The 18,231-nt window shown below is 37.8% G+C and overlaps 1 protein-coding gene across 3 annotated transcripts in view; it reads right to left on the bottom strand.

Annotated features, from left to right (window-relative positions):
* Nucleotides 1–18,231, bottom strand: part of TUNAR (transmembrane neural differentiation associated intracellular calcium regulator) — a 154,754-nt gene that overhangs the window by 56,427 nt on the left and 80,096 nt on the right. For all 3 annotated transcript variants that reach the window (XM_088166189.1, XM_088166188.1, XM_088166190.1), the window contains exon 2: nt 4,771–4,889. The gene's annotated coding sequence lies outside the window, so the exon portion shown is untranslated. The remainder of the gene's footprint in view (nt 1–4,770; nt 4,890–18,231) is intronic.

The following is an 18,231-nucleotide window of genomic DNA, read 5'->3' as shown; positions in this document are numbered from 1 at the left end:
CTCTGAGAAGTAAACAATCCACTCGGTAAAACAAACTGCTGCAAATGCTCACTATGGGTTGCATCATTTGATTATTACCTTGCTTATTCTCTTTTCCTAAACAAGTTTATTCAAATTCCCCTACCAATCGATATACTCCTGAATTTTTATCTGCTATATCTCTTCCCTCCAGGCAGAGCCCACACTTCCTTAATGCTCCAAGACTATTTTATCTATATGTAAGATTGGATTTTTAGTTTGTTTTTTTAAGGTACTTATTCTTGGAATTAGTTTCTGCTTTTTTACTAAGGGATGGGATGTTCTATAAAATATTCAGTCTCTATATCAGACAGAGAGAGAAAAAGTGATGTCTCCCATTTTCAAATTTGAAAGAGCAACTGATGTCAGAAATCAAGATAAAAAAAGGTGACCTTAAAACAATCTGGTTCATGATGATGCTGCCTTTTAGTTTCAATGTCCAATTTATCTCAGAGCACATGCAGGGTGAAGACTGCAAAGTAAGACTAATGAGTATGGCAGAAACATATGCAGTAATTCATCATCATAACAAAGCATAGCACAATTATCAGGAATTTCCTGTAGACTTGCCATGATTACATGGAAACAAATTGTTTCGTCTGCTCAGTTAGAAGTGCGAGAATACTGAACCAAAAAACAGAAAGGAATTGTTGCCACTATATACACAAATTATCCTTTTAGGATATGACAAATGTACAATTTGGCTTTCTTTTTGGGTTTGTACACTGAAATTGTATTCATTCAGTGCCTGGTCAACTGGTCTCCATGTTCTGCAACAAGACACATCACCAAAACCAGCCTCTTCTCGGGGAGAAGAGGCAGTTTACTGCAGGGTTTGAGGAGTTAATGGATGTAATCACAATACCTTTTTCATGCTTGCCAAAGAGTTTATTGAGGCAAAAATTTCAAGTAAGAATGGAAGGAAGGGAAACCTTTAATTAGTTGGAATTTACTTATTTAAAAAGAAACCTTGTCTCTGCTTGATGTATCTTCCTGAGAAAAGACTAGCATCTGCATCACTTTGTGAGTAATTTGGTTTGGTCTTGTTCCTGGTGTTCAGCTACCTTGAGTACAGTTTAGGCTGCTATTTATTTGACTTTCCTCCCTGAGGACCACTCTTCTGTAGGAAAATTAAAGCTATGCAATGCTTACACAGACATTTCTTGCACTTCTGCTAGAGAACAAGACCCATTCTGAGTAAGGACTAATAATAGACAACACTGCAAGTAGCTGCTTGGGGCTCACATGCCTTAGAGACATAATATTAAAGGAGAAGTCACTGCTGAAAGGAGCAGATAGATTGCATTTGCTATCACAGATCTCTACTATGTTTCAGTGATCATGCCACTTAGGTAAAGTGGGACTTTGAGAGCTAAAGTCTAATTAAAATAAGTGGGCGTTATATAACCATGCTCGGAAGGCAGATTTTCTGCAATATTCCTTAGTGACTAGAAGCTGCCTTTCTTTAAAACATTTACACAACTCAGCTCTAGCAATTTAATGGTTGGAAGATGATAAGGAAATAAATTAGATTTTGGTACACAGCAGTCAAATTAATTTCAGGGGTATATGTAATTCTTAGCACTTAAGTGTCATAACCATATCATGACCCATATCAACTGGAAGGTCCCAATTTTTCAGGGAAGGCTGAATAGCACAAATCTCACAATTACTTTTTAGAAGATGTCACCATGCATCATGATAAAAGTCATGTTTCAGGGAATGTCTTAGCTCCACCAGGATATCCATTATGGTCAGGGATGCATCTGGCCCAGGGAGTGAATTTAACCTTCTTGTCCTTTCTTTTGTTTTGTTTTACTTTGTTTGCCTCTGTTGCTTTCATGATTTTTGTCCTCAAACAATTTCCTTTATTGATCTTGTCTTTTCTTGTTTTTTCTCTTTCCTGGTTATTTCCAGATTAGCACCAGGATGGAAGTCCCATGGGGAGCCCCACTTGGCCCCTTTTTGCCAAGTACAACAGCCAGTCTTGGCAAAGTGAAGACATTCTTATCAGAAGCAATGGGAAGCATTGGTGGGAGGGTCTGCTTTGGGTGTCACAGCTTGGTGATAATCTGTCACGCTACTGCAGTCCAGGGGACAGTGCAGCCACTGTGCTCTGGCTCTAAATTACACCCATGAAGGAATCATGGAAGGTGCAAAGACAGCTAAGTTCACTCACTATGTCTGAGCTTGGCTTGCTAGCATTGCTTTCTTAAGGAATGTTGCACAGAACTCAGCCTACAGGGAGGGGGAGCGTGCTGCAATCAACCTTATGAAAGAAAATATATCAACCTCGAATTAATTTCCCTGTATGCATGAATTCTGCCAAGTTTCTGGAATTTTCACAAACCAGTTTTATCTACCCTTAATTTACTGATCTACTTTTTTAAAATGTAAACAACTTTCAAGTAAGATTTTATTGCATTTGGATATAATTCTTGTCAAGTTCTGTACTTTTCTGCTTCGCTTCCAAAGAATGTTGTGATGATTAACTCATGCATTATGTGATGCCATGTGTAATGCTCCCTTGTGACAATAACTCAAATTGCTATTTTCATGCTATCTTCCTGTCTCTCACTCTTGTTTTATTTTTAATCTATCCTTTTACTTATTTGAACAGAAATATTTTCAAGAATATATTTCTGTCTCCTTTTGCCAACTGACTGCCAGCTCACAGAATCTAGAACAATGGGTAAGTGGAAATATCCAGCTGCCACAGCTTTGCTTCCAGTTGCTGCAGAGCTCACTTTATCAGGAATTCTCCTGGACCTTCATCTGCAGAGCTCAGTCACTCATCAAAACATCAGCAAGTTGTATGTGAACTCTTTGGATGCCTGGTTAGCCAATGAGGCATACAGCAAGGGTTCAGTTCAAACAAGCAAGAAGCAAGCTCATTGCTTTACAACTTTGTATATTCAAAATAAGATTCCGCACTTTTAAATCTTCATTCTGGATATTAATAGAGAAAGAGAACTTCTGGATTTTAGCTGATCATGGGTGAAATGGATTTTTTTTTTATTATTAATTACTCTTAACCATTGCAGATAAATCCATTTCATTTTACCATTTGAATAGAAGAAATAGGGCTAAAATTTTAAAGTCCCATAATTCTGACAGTGATGTAGGAACTCATATAACACACATGGAGAACCTACAGCAATGGAAAATCCTGAAAAATCTAGGAGAGAAGTAAGTGATAGCAGAAGACATGCAATCAAGAGAAATTTGAGGTTTCTCTTGAATCCTAGCTCTCCATGATTACATCAGTAAAAAACTGTTATTGTACACAAACTTCATATCCCAAATCTATTTAGAAAATTATAAGAAAACTAAGGATAGGAAAATTCAGCTTTCAGGAGCAGGCATAGTTTAATCAGCTATTTTCCACTAAGTGTTCTGTGCACGATTGTCCCAACAAAGGAGTAACCAAAATAAAACCAGGGAAGTCCATGAAAATATTTGAGGTTAATAACTTTTGTGAGCCTATCCAGAGCTGCCACTAGGAAACTCTATCTCATAACAAGAAATACAGTCTAAAAAGATGGATTTAGAGTTTTAAGTCCACTTCCTCATGAGAGCAGAACTGTTCTCAAAATACTCTAAGCAGTAGCTTCTAGTTTAGTTTTAAATACACAAGCAATGGCTTTGCTCTTCCTTGTCTTGAAATCTATCCAAGTTTGGAATTCAGTATCCAATCCTCAGTGGTTTTTGCTGTTCTCCACTTTCCGTTGCTATATATACAACAGAAAACTCTGATCTACATTAGGTGGCCCTATATGAGTGTGCTCAGTCAGTAAAAATATTTTCTGCATATAGGGACAATATGGATACAGCCTCAATAGCTGCCAGACATTAGGCTGGAAAAGGCTTTAGTCTTTTACATCACAGCCTGATCATCTGTTCTTTTATCCTATTACTCCCACAGAAAGAGCACCCCAAGGAACATCTCCAGTCAGACTGCTCCTCCTTGCTGTCAAGGTCACTTACAGACATTAGTAGATATTCATCTATCCTTAGCCAGTAAACTGAAAGACAGTTCACTTTCCTTGTACATCCTCATATAATAACGTTTCTTTCTGAATTGCCTCCAGTTCACTGCACTGTTAATTAACTTTTATGCACTACCAGAGATGAATGCATCTTAGCAGTGACTTAAGTGATTTCTCTACAGCTTGTGTTTCAGTTTCCATTCATAAAACACTTCAACCTATATTAGTCAAAATTGTCCACCCCTGTAAGACTTTTGCATTTCCATAGTATCTCCCACTGTAAAGTAAAAAAGGGAGTAAAAAATTAAATACCAGTATTTTCTTTGCCTGTAATACTCAACTTGGTTAGGGAAAAAAACATTCTCTGAATATTTGTCAGCTCTGTACTTTCTACATGTCATTTGCATTATTAAATAGCAATATCTGAGCCTTGCCTAAATACCAATATAATAGGACCTTAGTTGTTTACCAATATTGTTTTAAGCTGAAGTTTCATACTAAAAAACCCAACCCAAACCATGTAAGCACTACAAAATGTGTCACTGTAGCAAGGATTTCTTTAACAGCCTGCATACAGCACACAGTTTTTTCTGCACATTTTAAGGACATATCCAGCACAAACACTTTCACTTTTATCACATAATTGTTAGAGAGACAATTTGCAAGAGTAAACAGTTCATACACTGTCTGAACCTGTTAGCATTACAATGACCGCGGCAATAAAATTATTTAGTTACATAATAGCAGAACGTGTCTGACTTACACAAATGTTGAATCATTTAGAGTTTAAAGCTGAGGTTTCCCAAATTGGTGGTCTATAGATTTCTGTCAGTGGTCTGCAGCTGAAGATTTATTGCTGTCTGGGTACACAGTATTCATTCCCTAGGGATGAGGGGAGAGAAGAGATTAGTAACAAACAAACTGACCAAGAAAAAATACTTCAGTTTATCAACAGCAGTAAAAAAAAATTGTTGCTAAAACCTGTAGCCCTACAATTTCTGTTAGTAACTTTTTCATTTTATTATGATTTGTCAAACGGATTGTTTACACTGAAATTTTCTTTTTCAGACTGTTTCCTCTTTTCCAGTCTACCTATTTATGAGAAAAAGACTACACAAGATGTTATTTATAGGGTCTTTTCAACAGGCAAAACACCATGGACTCAAAAACAGGTAAAAGGAAAAGTGTTAGCTGGCTTGATGCCTGATGCCTGATGCCTGATGTCTGATGATGGCTAAAATGCAAAATGTGAATGTACAGGGAATTTAATCAAGAAAAGGAAACAAAACAATTACAACTTATATTTTAGGACAAAATCAGGAAAGACAAAACCATCTGATTTGTCGAATATTTCACGAAGAGGGATTCTACAAGTCCATGAGCCTTCAAAAGGACAATCAGTGAAAAAAATGGGTGTGCTGAAGGGAAGAGCTAGCAGTGAAAAGGTTAAATGCCTTTTTTGCTTTTATTTTCACAGGCAAAACCTGCTCCTGGACCTTTGTGTTTCTGCAAAGAAGAGATGCAATCAAGAGCAGGAGATCTGTAGTCCAGGAGCTGCTCCCAGGCTGGACATGCTCAGTGTGAGGGGCTCTGGTTGTCCCCAGACCTTAATAAACTCAGGAAGTAGGACAGCAGAAACCTCATGAAGTTCATCAAAGTATCAACTTGGAGTTCTAAGCAAAATAACAGCATGTCATTTTGGGGTAAAAATGTGATTTGTTTTAGGATAGGCTGAAGTATGTTTTTTAGCAAATAAAAAGTTCAACAGTTTTGGTTTGTCCTACTCCAGGTAAACTATGTCATATTTCAGTATATATAATTTCCATAAACAGTTGCTGAATTTGACAGAGTATTATATATATGTAGAATTATCTAGATAGAATATTATATATATATGTAGAAAACCTAGTTTTGTCATGGTTTTGTTAGAACTGCCTCTGTGACTGTCACAGTTCCCCTTTATCCTTCTTTCACTGTCTTTTCTTCCTATTAAACATCATTCATTCTAATTTTCATGCTAATAAACTCAAATAAAAAGACACAGATAAAAACATGTACTACTACACAGAAAATATACCTTCAAATTGCTGTCTCAAAAACACATTTCAAATTAATTTTTTTTTTTTACCAGTGATGGCTAAAATCAAGTTCAGGATTACATTCAAGAATATTTGTTTATTAAAACATAAAAACTTTCCACTGCCACAAAGTGGAGACTCAATTGCTCAACAATCACAACCAATTCCAAACTTTCTCAGGTCTAATGAAACCACTGCTTTAACTGTATTAGTTACCCACGTAGTACAACTTGCACTGCAGGATATAAAAGATTCATGTCAGTAGAGATTTAAGCTCAGAAAAGTAGAACAATACTTAATGGTTAGTGAACTGCATTGGAATATTCCTTAAAGCAATTTTTCTTTTTCTATGTTGCACTGTATTTTATTTTAACCAAGCCAAGTAGAAACTTCAAATACTTGAACAAGTTACCCCAAAATTCAAGAAAATCTTGTGGTGACGCACATTTGTTTCATAGAGAAACTGCTTTCAGAAAAGCAAGAAATAGTGAGACTTGCTGGTTAGCCCTAAGCTTATAAGCAATAATGAAAAAGAATAACTCTAATGAAAGCAGCAGATTAAGTAGGAAGAATCTTTCCAGAAGTGTAATTTTGGATGCTGAAAACCACTGTAGTGAGAAACAACCTGCATGAAAGATACAGTGCAGCTCTTTCCAAAGCCTGTTTTTGTTTTCAACTAGTGAGACAACAGTGAACAATGGAACAATGGAAACAATAATTATATTGGTATCCCCTATTTCTGGTCTTTTAATAGTATTTCCTTTTAAATATGTAATTCCACAGCTGCATTCTCTGAATATTTTAAGTCTGATTATAGAGTTCCTGCAACCTGTTTTACACTGTCTGTGCCAGGCAATAACCCAAAAGAACAAAAACAAGCTAATACTCGGATAGGTGCAGTGAGCATACCTCACATGCCACATAGCCTAGCCACATGTACCTAACAGAATTCACAGTGCCATCTATAAAATCTAATGCTTGGGAAAGTACAAAATAATTGATTTAGTCATCTGTCTTTTGTCTGAGTTCACCACAAATTTTCAATTTCCTCTAGTTTCCTTAATGTCCACAGGAAAAAAAAGCTTGTATTAAATTGACCCCTTTCATTTTTAGGCTCACATTGTTGTGCAGCTTTTTGGCTTACATGCAGTGGGGTCAGGTAGGTCAAACCTGGCAAAACTGGGGGTTTCTGCCAGATTTTATGGACAACATCATTCCTTTCAGAGGAAACGATTTTGTCTTCTCTAGCCTGTGGATTTCTTTTCATTGTCTATCATTTTGCTTTTCACACCTATCACGCTTATCCATGTATATTTTCACCTAAGCATACCTGCATGGACTAGAAGCATGTCCTGTTTCAACCTCATTATTTTTATCCCTATTCCATATTGTAAGCAGCTTCCTGTTGGGACTACTGCTCCCACTGTAACTCCAAACAGATCCCTGTCTCTGTCACACTCAAAAAATCCAGCATGTTCCTATGCTTAGTTTATGCTGCCACAGGGATTTATGCAGCCCCACACCAAACCATGTCAGGGAATCAAGTAGATGAAAGTTTAACAAGCAGAAAAGCAGTGAGCCTCTTTCTTCAACAGTGCTGGATTATGTCATATTCAGGTACTGATATTACTATTGGATCACATTAAGAACTCTAGCTTCAGGAATTCTGACCAGTTCTGAAGTATGAACAACTAATGTTCTAAATATGCCTTAAAATACCAATCTTGTTAGAGCTCACAGTGTCTGGAGCAGGAAAGCTTAATCCTCCACAGCTTCAGCTTATCTGCATGCAATCTAATTTTTTTTCCCAGGACATGTCTGGGAAGCATCAAAGCATGTTAGCCCAGAGACAGCAACATCTTCTCTCAGTGCCTTTGCCAGTGGGGATTGTGATGTATCCAAGACTTGGGATCCCTGGTTCAGCTTAGCCTGAAACACCTCAGGAGCTTCTCCCATGGGTTCTCTTCTTTCTTATGCATCCCTTATGCTCTGTTTTCCTTCTGTGAGCTGCAATTTTTAAATGTTGTTGAGACAGACAAGAATCACAGGTCGTTTTAATTTTGATACTGGTGTGGATGGACAGAAGAGAGACATGTATTTTGATCTTTCTCTAGACTTAATTTTTGTTATTTAACAGATCAGTCTCCTGGTTTGAGTAGATAGATAGGCAATTTGAACTTGAAGGATCTGTTGTCTCAGGAAAAACATGATCATCACTCCTCTAAGTATTCTGCTCATGTGTAGTGATTCATCCCAGTCCTTATACTTTGGAAGGTTTGCGGTTCGAAATGTTAATTAACAGATATAGTCCATTTCCATATGTCTTCCTCTAAAGGTTACTGCAACAACATTTCCTGAATATCCTTTAACAATTTAATGGCAGCCTGGCAGTGGTATCATGGCAAATAAATTTAAGTGACATACAGGTTGCAGTGGCAGAATACAAAGTATAATAATGCAATGTACTTCTTATAGAGATGTGACATGAAAAACATTGACCTGTGGTCCTAAGTAATTTTCATAAGACAAAAGCTTTCATGGTAATAAAAACAAATCAGTCAATGTTCTGAAAGACTAATATAATAAACCATTGGGGAAGCTATTCAGCTGTGTTAACTCCATTTAACAAAAGAGGAGTCATTATTATTCAAACTTTGTACTTAAAGTTTGGTGATAACTTTAGCTGCACTATGACAAAGTAGCCTTCTTGATTAATGCGAGATACCTCCAGAATTGGCAGAATTGTTGAGTCTCAAAACATGGAAACATATGCTACCTTGCTGGTCATATTGAACAAAACCAGTTTGACATTAGGAACACAGGACTGGACTTAAATGACAGGAGAGAATATTAATTGCAGAGAACCTAAAGATAGTGCATGAAATATTGCCACATCCAAGAATTTATATACTGACAAGTAGCTAGAACATGAGGAGGATGGAAGAGGGGTCAGGAGTGTAAGTATTTTTTATGGGAAGGAGAAAAAGAATGGAAGAGGAAAAAAAGTAGTTTCAGTCCATGAATCCCAAACTGATTCTCAACAAATGGATACTGCACCACTTTTCAAGAGAAACAGAATTTTGCTTTATAATTTTTCAAGCTGAAGAAGTTGTATTGCTCTAGCCACTGAGAAAGGGAGAAATTAAGTGAATTACAAGCAATTTGGGGTAGAGGTAGAAAAGAATCACAGGTTATGGTTACAAACTGTTCATCCTTACACACACACTTGGCAAACATCATTTTTTGAGGACCTGAAATGTCATAATGATTCTTTTCCTTATGAAGCTCACTCATTGGCAAGCATCTTGGCAGTTCTGGTTTATAAATGAGACAGTATTTGGAAATATCAATGTACCAAATGACTAGCTGCCAGTTTTTCTAAATACCAAGAAGATCTCCTTTTTATCCACTCCTTTCTTCATCCTGCACTGAATTTTGGAGACTTTACACACTTAGCAAACCAGTTTGGTCTTTATCTATACCACAAGCAACGCCACCTAAACCCAGTCAGAGGGTTTTTTTCCAATTGCTCAAGCTCCACTCATTTATGCCAAACACAGACTGTCAGTGGGGCTCTGTGGAATATACTACAAAAAGTTGTGAACTATTTATTTAGAAGGGATAAATAGACATGCAGAGCAGAATAGAAAGGCAGAAAAAAGAATATAAATGAAAGGAATGAGTTGTACAGGTAGAGCTGAAAAAGGCATTACAGATAAAGATATCTGTAACAACATCTCTACCTGATTAACAAAATACAAGGTAGGCAGTCTATGACGAAAAAGGCTGCAAGAAACAGGAGAAAATTGTTTGAAAATTGTTCAGAAGAGTTGTTCCTGCTGATGCAACATGAATGGCTAATTATGAGGAATATAATACTGAGGGATTCCTTGAATTCAGGTCTACCAGGTATCACACAAACAAATTGGTAGACATTTTAGTGCCCTGTCATCTTAAGATATTAAATGATAGGGGTAGACAATGAAACAGGTCTGAGGAAAAAAAATTAGAAAATACTCCTGTTATTTGATTTGTGTTTTAAACTAGATTGGGAATAAGTCTCCCAAGACTTCCAAGAACAGCAGCAGGTGCCACATTAAAATATATCATAGTCAGAAAAGAAAGGACTTCACCCCACCCCAAGAAGACAAAGCACTCAAGTGTTCTGGACTGCAGGGAGAAATCCAGCCTCAGCAAAGATGAAAAACTACTATCCATCTTTTAACAAGTGTAATATTTATTAGTGACTGTTCTTTAAAATCTGAATGGCTTTTCAAGGGGATATTTTAAATACTCTGATATTTTTTCATGTTAGACATCTTTAAAAAATAAACTTCCATTGCAAAACTGAATTTACATAATGTAGATAACAACTGTAGTTTCAATCCCCTAGCAAGAATGAATATAAAAAAGCACTGTCTGATTGCAAAAAAAGTTTGTTTTAAGAACTAGTTACTGGTGTTATTTATTAAAGCATTTTATATATCTATATCAGTTACTATCACTTGGATACAATTAGGAGATCCTGTATTTGTTTATGGCCATTATTCAACTTTTCAAGAAAAAGGCATGTCATTTACAAGCTTATGATAAATAAACATTTAAGGGAATTCTTTAGACTTACAGAAATAACATATCCTTATTTTCAAGCCTCAGCTTTTGCAGCCGATATGAAATTAAAACAAATCACAAAAAATCCCCAAACCCAAACATTCCAATATGATATTTTGTCTAACCTTTATAACAGGCTAGTTGAATGGTTTTTTTCTCTTACCATCACTGTCAGATCATCTCCCTGTTACAGATTTGAACATGAACAGTGAACAGAGAACAGCAGTGCATCATCTGTCGTTCCTCAGCCTACATCCCATGCTGTGCTCTTCATGTAAGTTCAGCAGAGGAGATCTCGTTAAGAAAGACAGAATTCAATGTTGTATTCTTTGAGGTTGATTGGCTGGATTGCTCAGAATTATGGTAGCCTGAGGGCTGGTTTTTGTGGCTTCTCTTGCTAAAGAAAAGAGGTGGTGTGTGTCCTTCTCAAAGGTCGGTTATCCTGTTACCCGAGCAGAAGCAAAACCAACAAGCCTGGCTCTCCAAAGCTCATTAACTCACTGTGCAACATCTTCTCCCATATCCTGCTATCTCTTTCTTCCCCATAACATAAGCTAGCCCAAGCTCAATCTTTTGGGAAGAAAATCAGGTTTTTTACAGTGCTAATAAACCTTGAATCAGCTTAATCTAGAAACATTACTCTGCACCTTTCTCCAGAGGGAACACAGGAAGTGTGTGACCGGACATACTCCTTCTCTACTCTCCAAAATGAAAAACAAATACATAGAAGGGTGAAATAGATTTCCCTTATCAGCACTGCCATAGCAACTTAGGGAAACTGTATAGACAAACAGAATGTAGACTAACAGTGAATCACTTTGCTCTAGAAGGAATTATTCCCTTTTGATGCCACTTGAATTTGCCTTGCTTGGAAATAGAGGAAAAAAGGTCTCATGAAGTCAGATAATCAGAAATAACAACATAAAGCAGATGGATATTTGTCTTGCCATTTTATTGATTTATCTTTTAACTTCTTCATGAAGACCTCTGCAAAACCTCAGAAAATTCAGCCAAGGATGGTATAGTTGTTGACCCAATCAAAGCAGCGAAAGGATTATAATGCATTGAAGAATTTCAAATCCCGTCTCCTATATGATTTGCAGATAGGGAGAGCAGCATCTTCTCCCCAGGCAGTAGCTCCTAGAAGGTGGATCACAGTTCCATGGCCCCAGTCAGAGTCATTCTGCAGAGATGACTTCCACTACTTTTCCAAAAACAATTCTCTGAAAAATCATTCTTCTTTGCCATAACATAAGCCTTTGTAAGAGCACACAAGTGACTCAATCAAAACTACCCCCAGTTACAGCATAGGCCCTCTGCATCTTTGTGAAGTGCAATAGGAAAGAAGTAGCCACTGCTGTAATTAATATATTTATCTAATGTAATATGTCTCAACTTCACTTTTTCCATCACAGTATTCTTCATGACCAGGACAAAGCAATAGGTCCTTGTGCCATATAACTTCTTCAGCCCAGCCTACTTTATGCCCAAATTCAAAAGATACTATTTTATTTTTTCCAGTTTAAACACCATGAAAACTTTAAACAAACAAACAAAACTTTTCCAAATCAATCTTAGTTATTCTTCTGAATAATTTGACTTAATACCAGCCTGATTGATTCTCAGACCAGAGTGTCTGTGACATTGAAATGTTTTGAATTGCCCTCATTATAGAGGGGATAACTGTTTACAGGATATTATGTATGTAAGCAGCTTTTGTCTTTTAGTCTTAGCTCTGTGAACAGGGCTAGCCCTAAGGCAAAGCCTAAGGCAGAAAGTGAAATACATTTTTAAAGGCTGTTTGTTAATTGAGCCCTAAACTGCTTTCCTGTTCCTTGCCAGTTTTATCCTAACATAAGAACAAATCAATGTTAAGGCAGTCTGCCAGATGCTGGCCAACTCAGACTGCTTTGAGCATCCTCTCTCTTCCTTGGCAGCTGAAATCTCCCAACTATATTCAAATTTTGCTCAGCATCTAGCAGCATTCATCCTTAAATGGGCTGCAATCTGCATATGAATATTTTAATTACATGCTGCTATGCAGAGAGAAAACAACCAGCTATGCACAGCCAAGTCAACTAAGAACTTGTAAGCTCTGTGACAGCAATGGATTTGTAGTTTTAGCCTGTTTATTATGCTTTGGCCATCTTTCTCTAAAAGGTTGTGTTTGAGGGCACTGCCAGTTAAGGGCCTTGTTTGAAAAAGAAAAGTGCAGTTGTTACCCTCCCTCAGTCAGTGCAGAAACTGATGAGAAAATGAAGGAGTTTCTCAGACCACATGCCTGAAATTCACTGTTTTCCTGGAAGCCATTGGACTGAAGGAGGATGATCAGTAACTTTCACGAAAGAAAAAGACTGCATTTGGCAGCAAGAGGAGGAGGAGGGCAGAGAAGTGATTGAGCGCCAGCCAGGTTCTGGTTTGATCAGACCTGGATCAAATGTACTGGACTGACATGAAGTACCCAACTCCTGCCTATTTTCCACGGTGAGACTGCACAAAAACAGTGTCTGGTGGGGCTGGAGCCATTCCCAAAAACGTCAACTATCCAGGCACCTTATTTTTGCATTTCATTTCCCCTTTAGGACTCTGTGATTCACTGTCTAGGGATTTGGACAACCAGAAGACGAAAGATGAAGAGCCGGGACTAAAATATCAGGGAGGAGCTCTGTTGAACAGACCTAAAGGGGTAAAGGTGAGAGACAGGCAGTTATGGGGAGTCTGCTTGGAGATTTGAGCCACAGTAGGATATAGGGGATGGTAAGCTGTTAGGACAAATTTGAAAATGGAGTGAGGTGATCCTGACAGAGACATCCCTAAACTGTTGTCAAATGGCCTCTGAGAAAGAACTGTCCAAAAATCTGCACTGAAAAGAAAGAAATTCAGTAATCCAAGAGGAAACAGCCTAAAAAAAAATCAGTCTTTTCTTCTTGACTCTCACTCTACAGAAGTAATTTTGTTAAACATCCTCCATCTCTTTACCAGCCTACCAAACAACCAGGCAAAGCTGCAAAATAAGTCTGTTTGGAATAACAAACATCAAGGTGATTTAGAAGGAGCAAGAGGACTGCTTGGCTAGTTTTCCTTGTCTTTATTTTTAACTTAACAGTGAAAGGGAGGGGAAGTTTCTTGATAACAAAAATAAAAACATTAATGCCTTTCAGAGCCATCACCATCTCATGAAAAGGGCTAGGCCAGAGTGTAGGTAAAAGCTGTGAGACACCTCAAAAGATAGCAAATCTGACACTTGCATGACGTTTCCAGTTTCATGCTGAACTTCTACTTCCCCACTAGACTGAAAGGTTCATCAGCTACCAGATGCTTTTAAGAGCTTGGAGGAATGAAAAGAAATATTATTTTTCCTGTCTAGATGCTCTACTTTAAACTGTCTACAATCACACTTTTTTTTTCTGTTAAAAGCCACTGTACTTTTCTTTAAAAAAACTTCAGGATTGCAAAAAAAAAAAAAAAAAAAAAAAAGAATCAAAATTCAGTATCATCCTGCAGTCCTAATCTTCTTTTCATCAAAAAGCTTCTGTATCTCCTAAAAGCTTTGATGAACAGGCTAAGAGACAAAGGTTGAGACAGAGACCAAGTGAATCTCAAGCACTTAGTAAAGTTTTGTTCTCACACGGAATAAATTGTGAGAGAATTGCACTGAAGTTTGTAGTAAGTTTGATGCTTGTTCATGTCCCTAAATCAAAGAAAATTTCAGAATGTTTGGTCAAAGACTTTATGGGGCCATTAGTTTTACTAGACTTTATTGCATGGACACAATCTCTATAAAAATACCTAACAAGACTGAAAGATCTCCCATATTTAACATAAATGTGGTCAAATATAGGAAAACAAAATAGACCTGAATATTAGGATTTCTAAACCAATTCATGAGTTTGGACTATGTCCCCACAGTCTTAGTAAACCTATGCCTGATAATCTTTGCAATTATGAGCAATAGTATCATCATCAATTCAATTCTTCCCATCTTTGGATAATACATTCCTCCTAGCAATGTCTTGGATGTCTTTATATAAATATGAACAACAACTCTTACATAGATCCTCCATACTGTTCAAGACAAAACTTATTAAAACAGCTGGTAACAGCAACCCCCTGCAGCTCTACAGGCTGGGGGCAGAGTGGCTGGAAAATTGCTGAGCCAAAAGGACCTGGGGGTGTTGGCCAACAGCAGCTAGACATGGGCCAGCTGTGCCCAGGTGGCCAAGAAGGCCAATGGCATCCTGGCCTGTGTCAGCAATAGTGTGGTCAGCAGGACCAGGGCAGGAATTGTCCCCCTGTACTCAGCACTGGAGGGGTAACACCTCGAGTCCTGTGTTCAGTTCTGGACTCCTCATGACAAGAAAGACATTGAGAGGCTGGAATGAGTCCAGAGAAGGGCAACAGAGTTGGGGAAGGGTCTGGAGCACAGCTCTGATGAGGAGCAGCTGAGGGAGCTGGGGGTGTTTAGTCTGGAGAAGAGGAGGCTCGGGGGGGACTTTAAATTCTCTCTACGGACTCCTGAAAGGGCATGGTAGCAAGGTGGGGGTCAGTCTCTTCTGGCATGTATCAAGTGAAGGGACAAGAAGATACAGCCTAAAATTGTGCTCAGATTAGATACTAGATTTTTTTTCCACTGAAAGGGTTTAGGCATTGAAGTCAGTTGCCCGGGGAGGTGGTGGAGTCAGTGTCTCTGGAAGTGTTCAAAGAGACATGTGGATGTGGCACTTGGGGATATTGTTTAGGGGTGGTTACGGTGGTGCTGGCTTGACAGTTGGGTAAGATAGCTTTGAAGGTCTCTTTCAACACTGATGATTTAAAGAGGTGGGGTTTTGAAGTTATAATAAATAGCAATAGATGGCCCTGACATGAGTATATGGCTGAATTAATTCCCAGGGTTCTCTTTTCAAGATGTCAGTGTTAAGCCCCTTGAGCAAATTATCACTTTTATCCTCACTCTATGGCCATTATTTAAGCCCTTTCATTTATCAGCACTAGTAATCAAAAATCATCAAGTACAGTCAGAGACAAGCAGACTTAATCTCTGGATTCAAAAGTGCTTGCAATCCTTGCCAAGAAAGGCCTCTCCCTCCTGATTTAGCATTAAGTTGCAAAATAAACAATTCCACTAAATTGTATTTCTCAGCTTGAGCACCACAAACAAAACCCAAGTAAATGAGTGTTTATTTGAATGAGCTCGACTAATAATGACTTCCCACCAACAGACTATCCATGATACATCTATAGATTGCTATCTGTGACAGATTATTATCTCCATAATAATATATTTTGTTACATGGAGATGGTTGACAGGTGATGACATTGGTTTGCACTGGAAAGGACTTAAAAATTAAAACTGTGATGGACATATTCATTTTCCAAAAAAGTCCAAATTGTAAAGATTGAATTAGGCACGAGTTATTTTGGTTTTGTTTGAGGGGGTTTTGGCAGAACTATCTGCATACAGAACAGTTTCAGTTTCTTGAGAATTGGCCTAGACCTGAAGAAAAGCAACCTAAAGCTATGTAGCAGTAGGCATGCAGGGCTGAAATCCCTCTATCAGCACATACATTCAGAACTTTTTGATGATACAGTCAGCATCTTCCAGCATTTGAAGTTAACCTTGATCAAGTCTCCTCTTTGCCACAACTTGTCAACTACTAGTTTATTTTTTTACATTTGATGTTTATTTTGTAAATGTTATGGGTTTCCAAGACACCCAGCATCTTGCAATGTATAATTGTTTTTTTCCATTAAGAATGCTGAAAAATAAATCTGCCAGCTCAAATATGCTTTAGAGTCAAATTAACTGGTCACATCTCACTGATCAATGTCAAGGTCAATTAACTGTGAGTACACTAGATCCAAGGAACAAGTCCCGAAACCCAGAACATTCAGAACACACATGAACAGCAGATGGGGAGAAGCAAAAAAAAGGAAATAATTACATGAATATCAGTTTCTCTGTGATTATAGTATGCTCAGAGTTTACAAGGGGGAAACTGTTCCAAACACAAACAATATGAGAATGAACTTCAGAGTAGGGGAATAGGTAAAACACATAAAAATCCTCCCAAAAGCTGATCTAACTCCAACTGACTTAGAATGATTCCTTCTCTTCATTGAGCTCTATTAGAAAAGTAAAATAGAAGACATGCAGGCTTCCAGATTGATCCCTACAAAAAGGTCAGTAACAAAAAATAACTCATTTTCTGGCTATCTCAATAGGACAACAGATAACAATTGAGTATAATTTCTCTAAATTTTTATGGAGAAGTCTGAGACAGACAAGTTGAAAGAGACAGGCAGCAGTGTCTATTTCTCACCCTCTATTACATCCCTCAATGGCTTTTAGATGTGGGAGACCTTGAAATCTAGACAGAGATTTATCTTATATGGATATCACTGATATGCATGCTTATCTCTAGAAGTGTTTCTTGAGCTAGTTACCTGAAGCTCTCTAGAGGAAAGAAATATGTATTTTTAGGCAGGATTCATCCAAACAACTTTGCACATCTGCTTTATAATACAATAAGACTTTGCTCAAGACAGTCCTGTTCCTTATTGTCTATAAAGGGAATCTCAATGATTCACTCAGAAGCTGAAGTTTACACTAGAGACCTCTAAGATTAGATATGCCAAGGCTTACCCCTAGGGTCTATAGAAAAGCATAGAAACTTGTCTGGTATAGAGGAAAGTGAAATCTTTGCCAGAGGAGATGTCAGGAGTGTGTCAGAAAAAGAACTATGAAGTTTTCTGTTTGATGCCTGCAATCAAGGTGACATCTGGCTCACGTTGTGCAATTTGCCTGTTTGACCTGAAGAACACAGATCTTGCAAAGCCCAGGTATTTGGCCTGTAAGGCATAAATCTGAAAAATAAATTTTTGTAAGGCTGAGAAGGGCAAATCTCACTTTCCTGACAAGTCACAATCACTAAATAATCCCTTAAGGTGGTCATGACAGGGACAGCACTCTTCATCATGTAAATGGAAAGTGCCAAGATTTTTTGAAAAAAAGCAATGTCCTGGCTCATGAGTGTATGAAACATACTAGGATGGTGCCATCAGCACTGAAAGGATAGTTTTCAGAATGTCCCTGCACTTACTATTACTACTGGGAGCTCCTCTTTCTGTATTTTGTTTTGGACTGCCATGCCTCCCAAGGAAAGCCACTATGAATCCTTTTCTGCAAACCATTCACTTCACCAGGTATGTTCTGTGAGACCCAAGGCGTTTTGTGGATGTAGCCCAAACACCCAACTGTGGCTTGGCCCATCCCTCTACTGAGTTTTGGAAATAACATGTCCATAGATTTTTCAAAATTGCATCTTTATACACATTATGAGGTTCGGAATTTCTATCAGTAGGTAAACAAAGAAATTATTACAATCACATTTTTATTCCTATGCTCTTTACTCCCACACAGTATATTTAAATATTCCCTCAAGTACATTATCAAATACACAATAAAACCCTAGCCAATGATAATGATGAGTGATGAGAGAAAAGTGTCCTGGCAGATGTCTAATACAACACAGTCA

Source organism: Sturnus vulgaris, chromosome 6, assembly GCF_052056855.1.
Source record: "Sturnus vulgaris isolate bStuVul1 chromosome 6, bStuVul1.hap1, whole genome shotgun sequence".
NCBI classification, from domain to species: domain Eukaryota; kingdom Metazoa; phylum Chordata; class Aves; order Passeriformes; family Sturnidae; genus Sturnus; species Sturnus vulgaris.
This window is presented reverse-complemented; position numbering and strand designations above follow the sequence as displayed.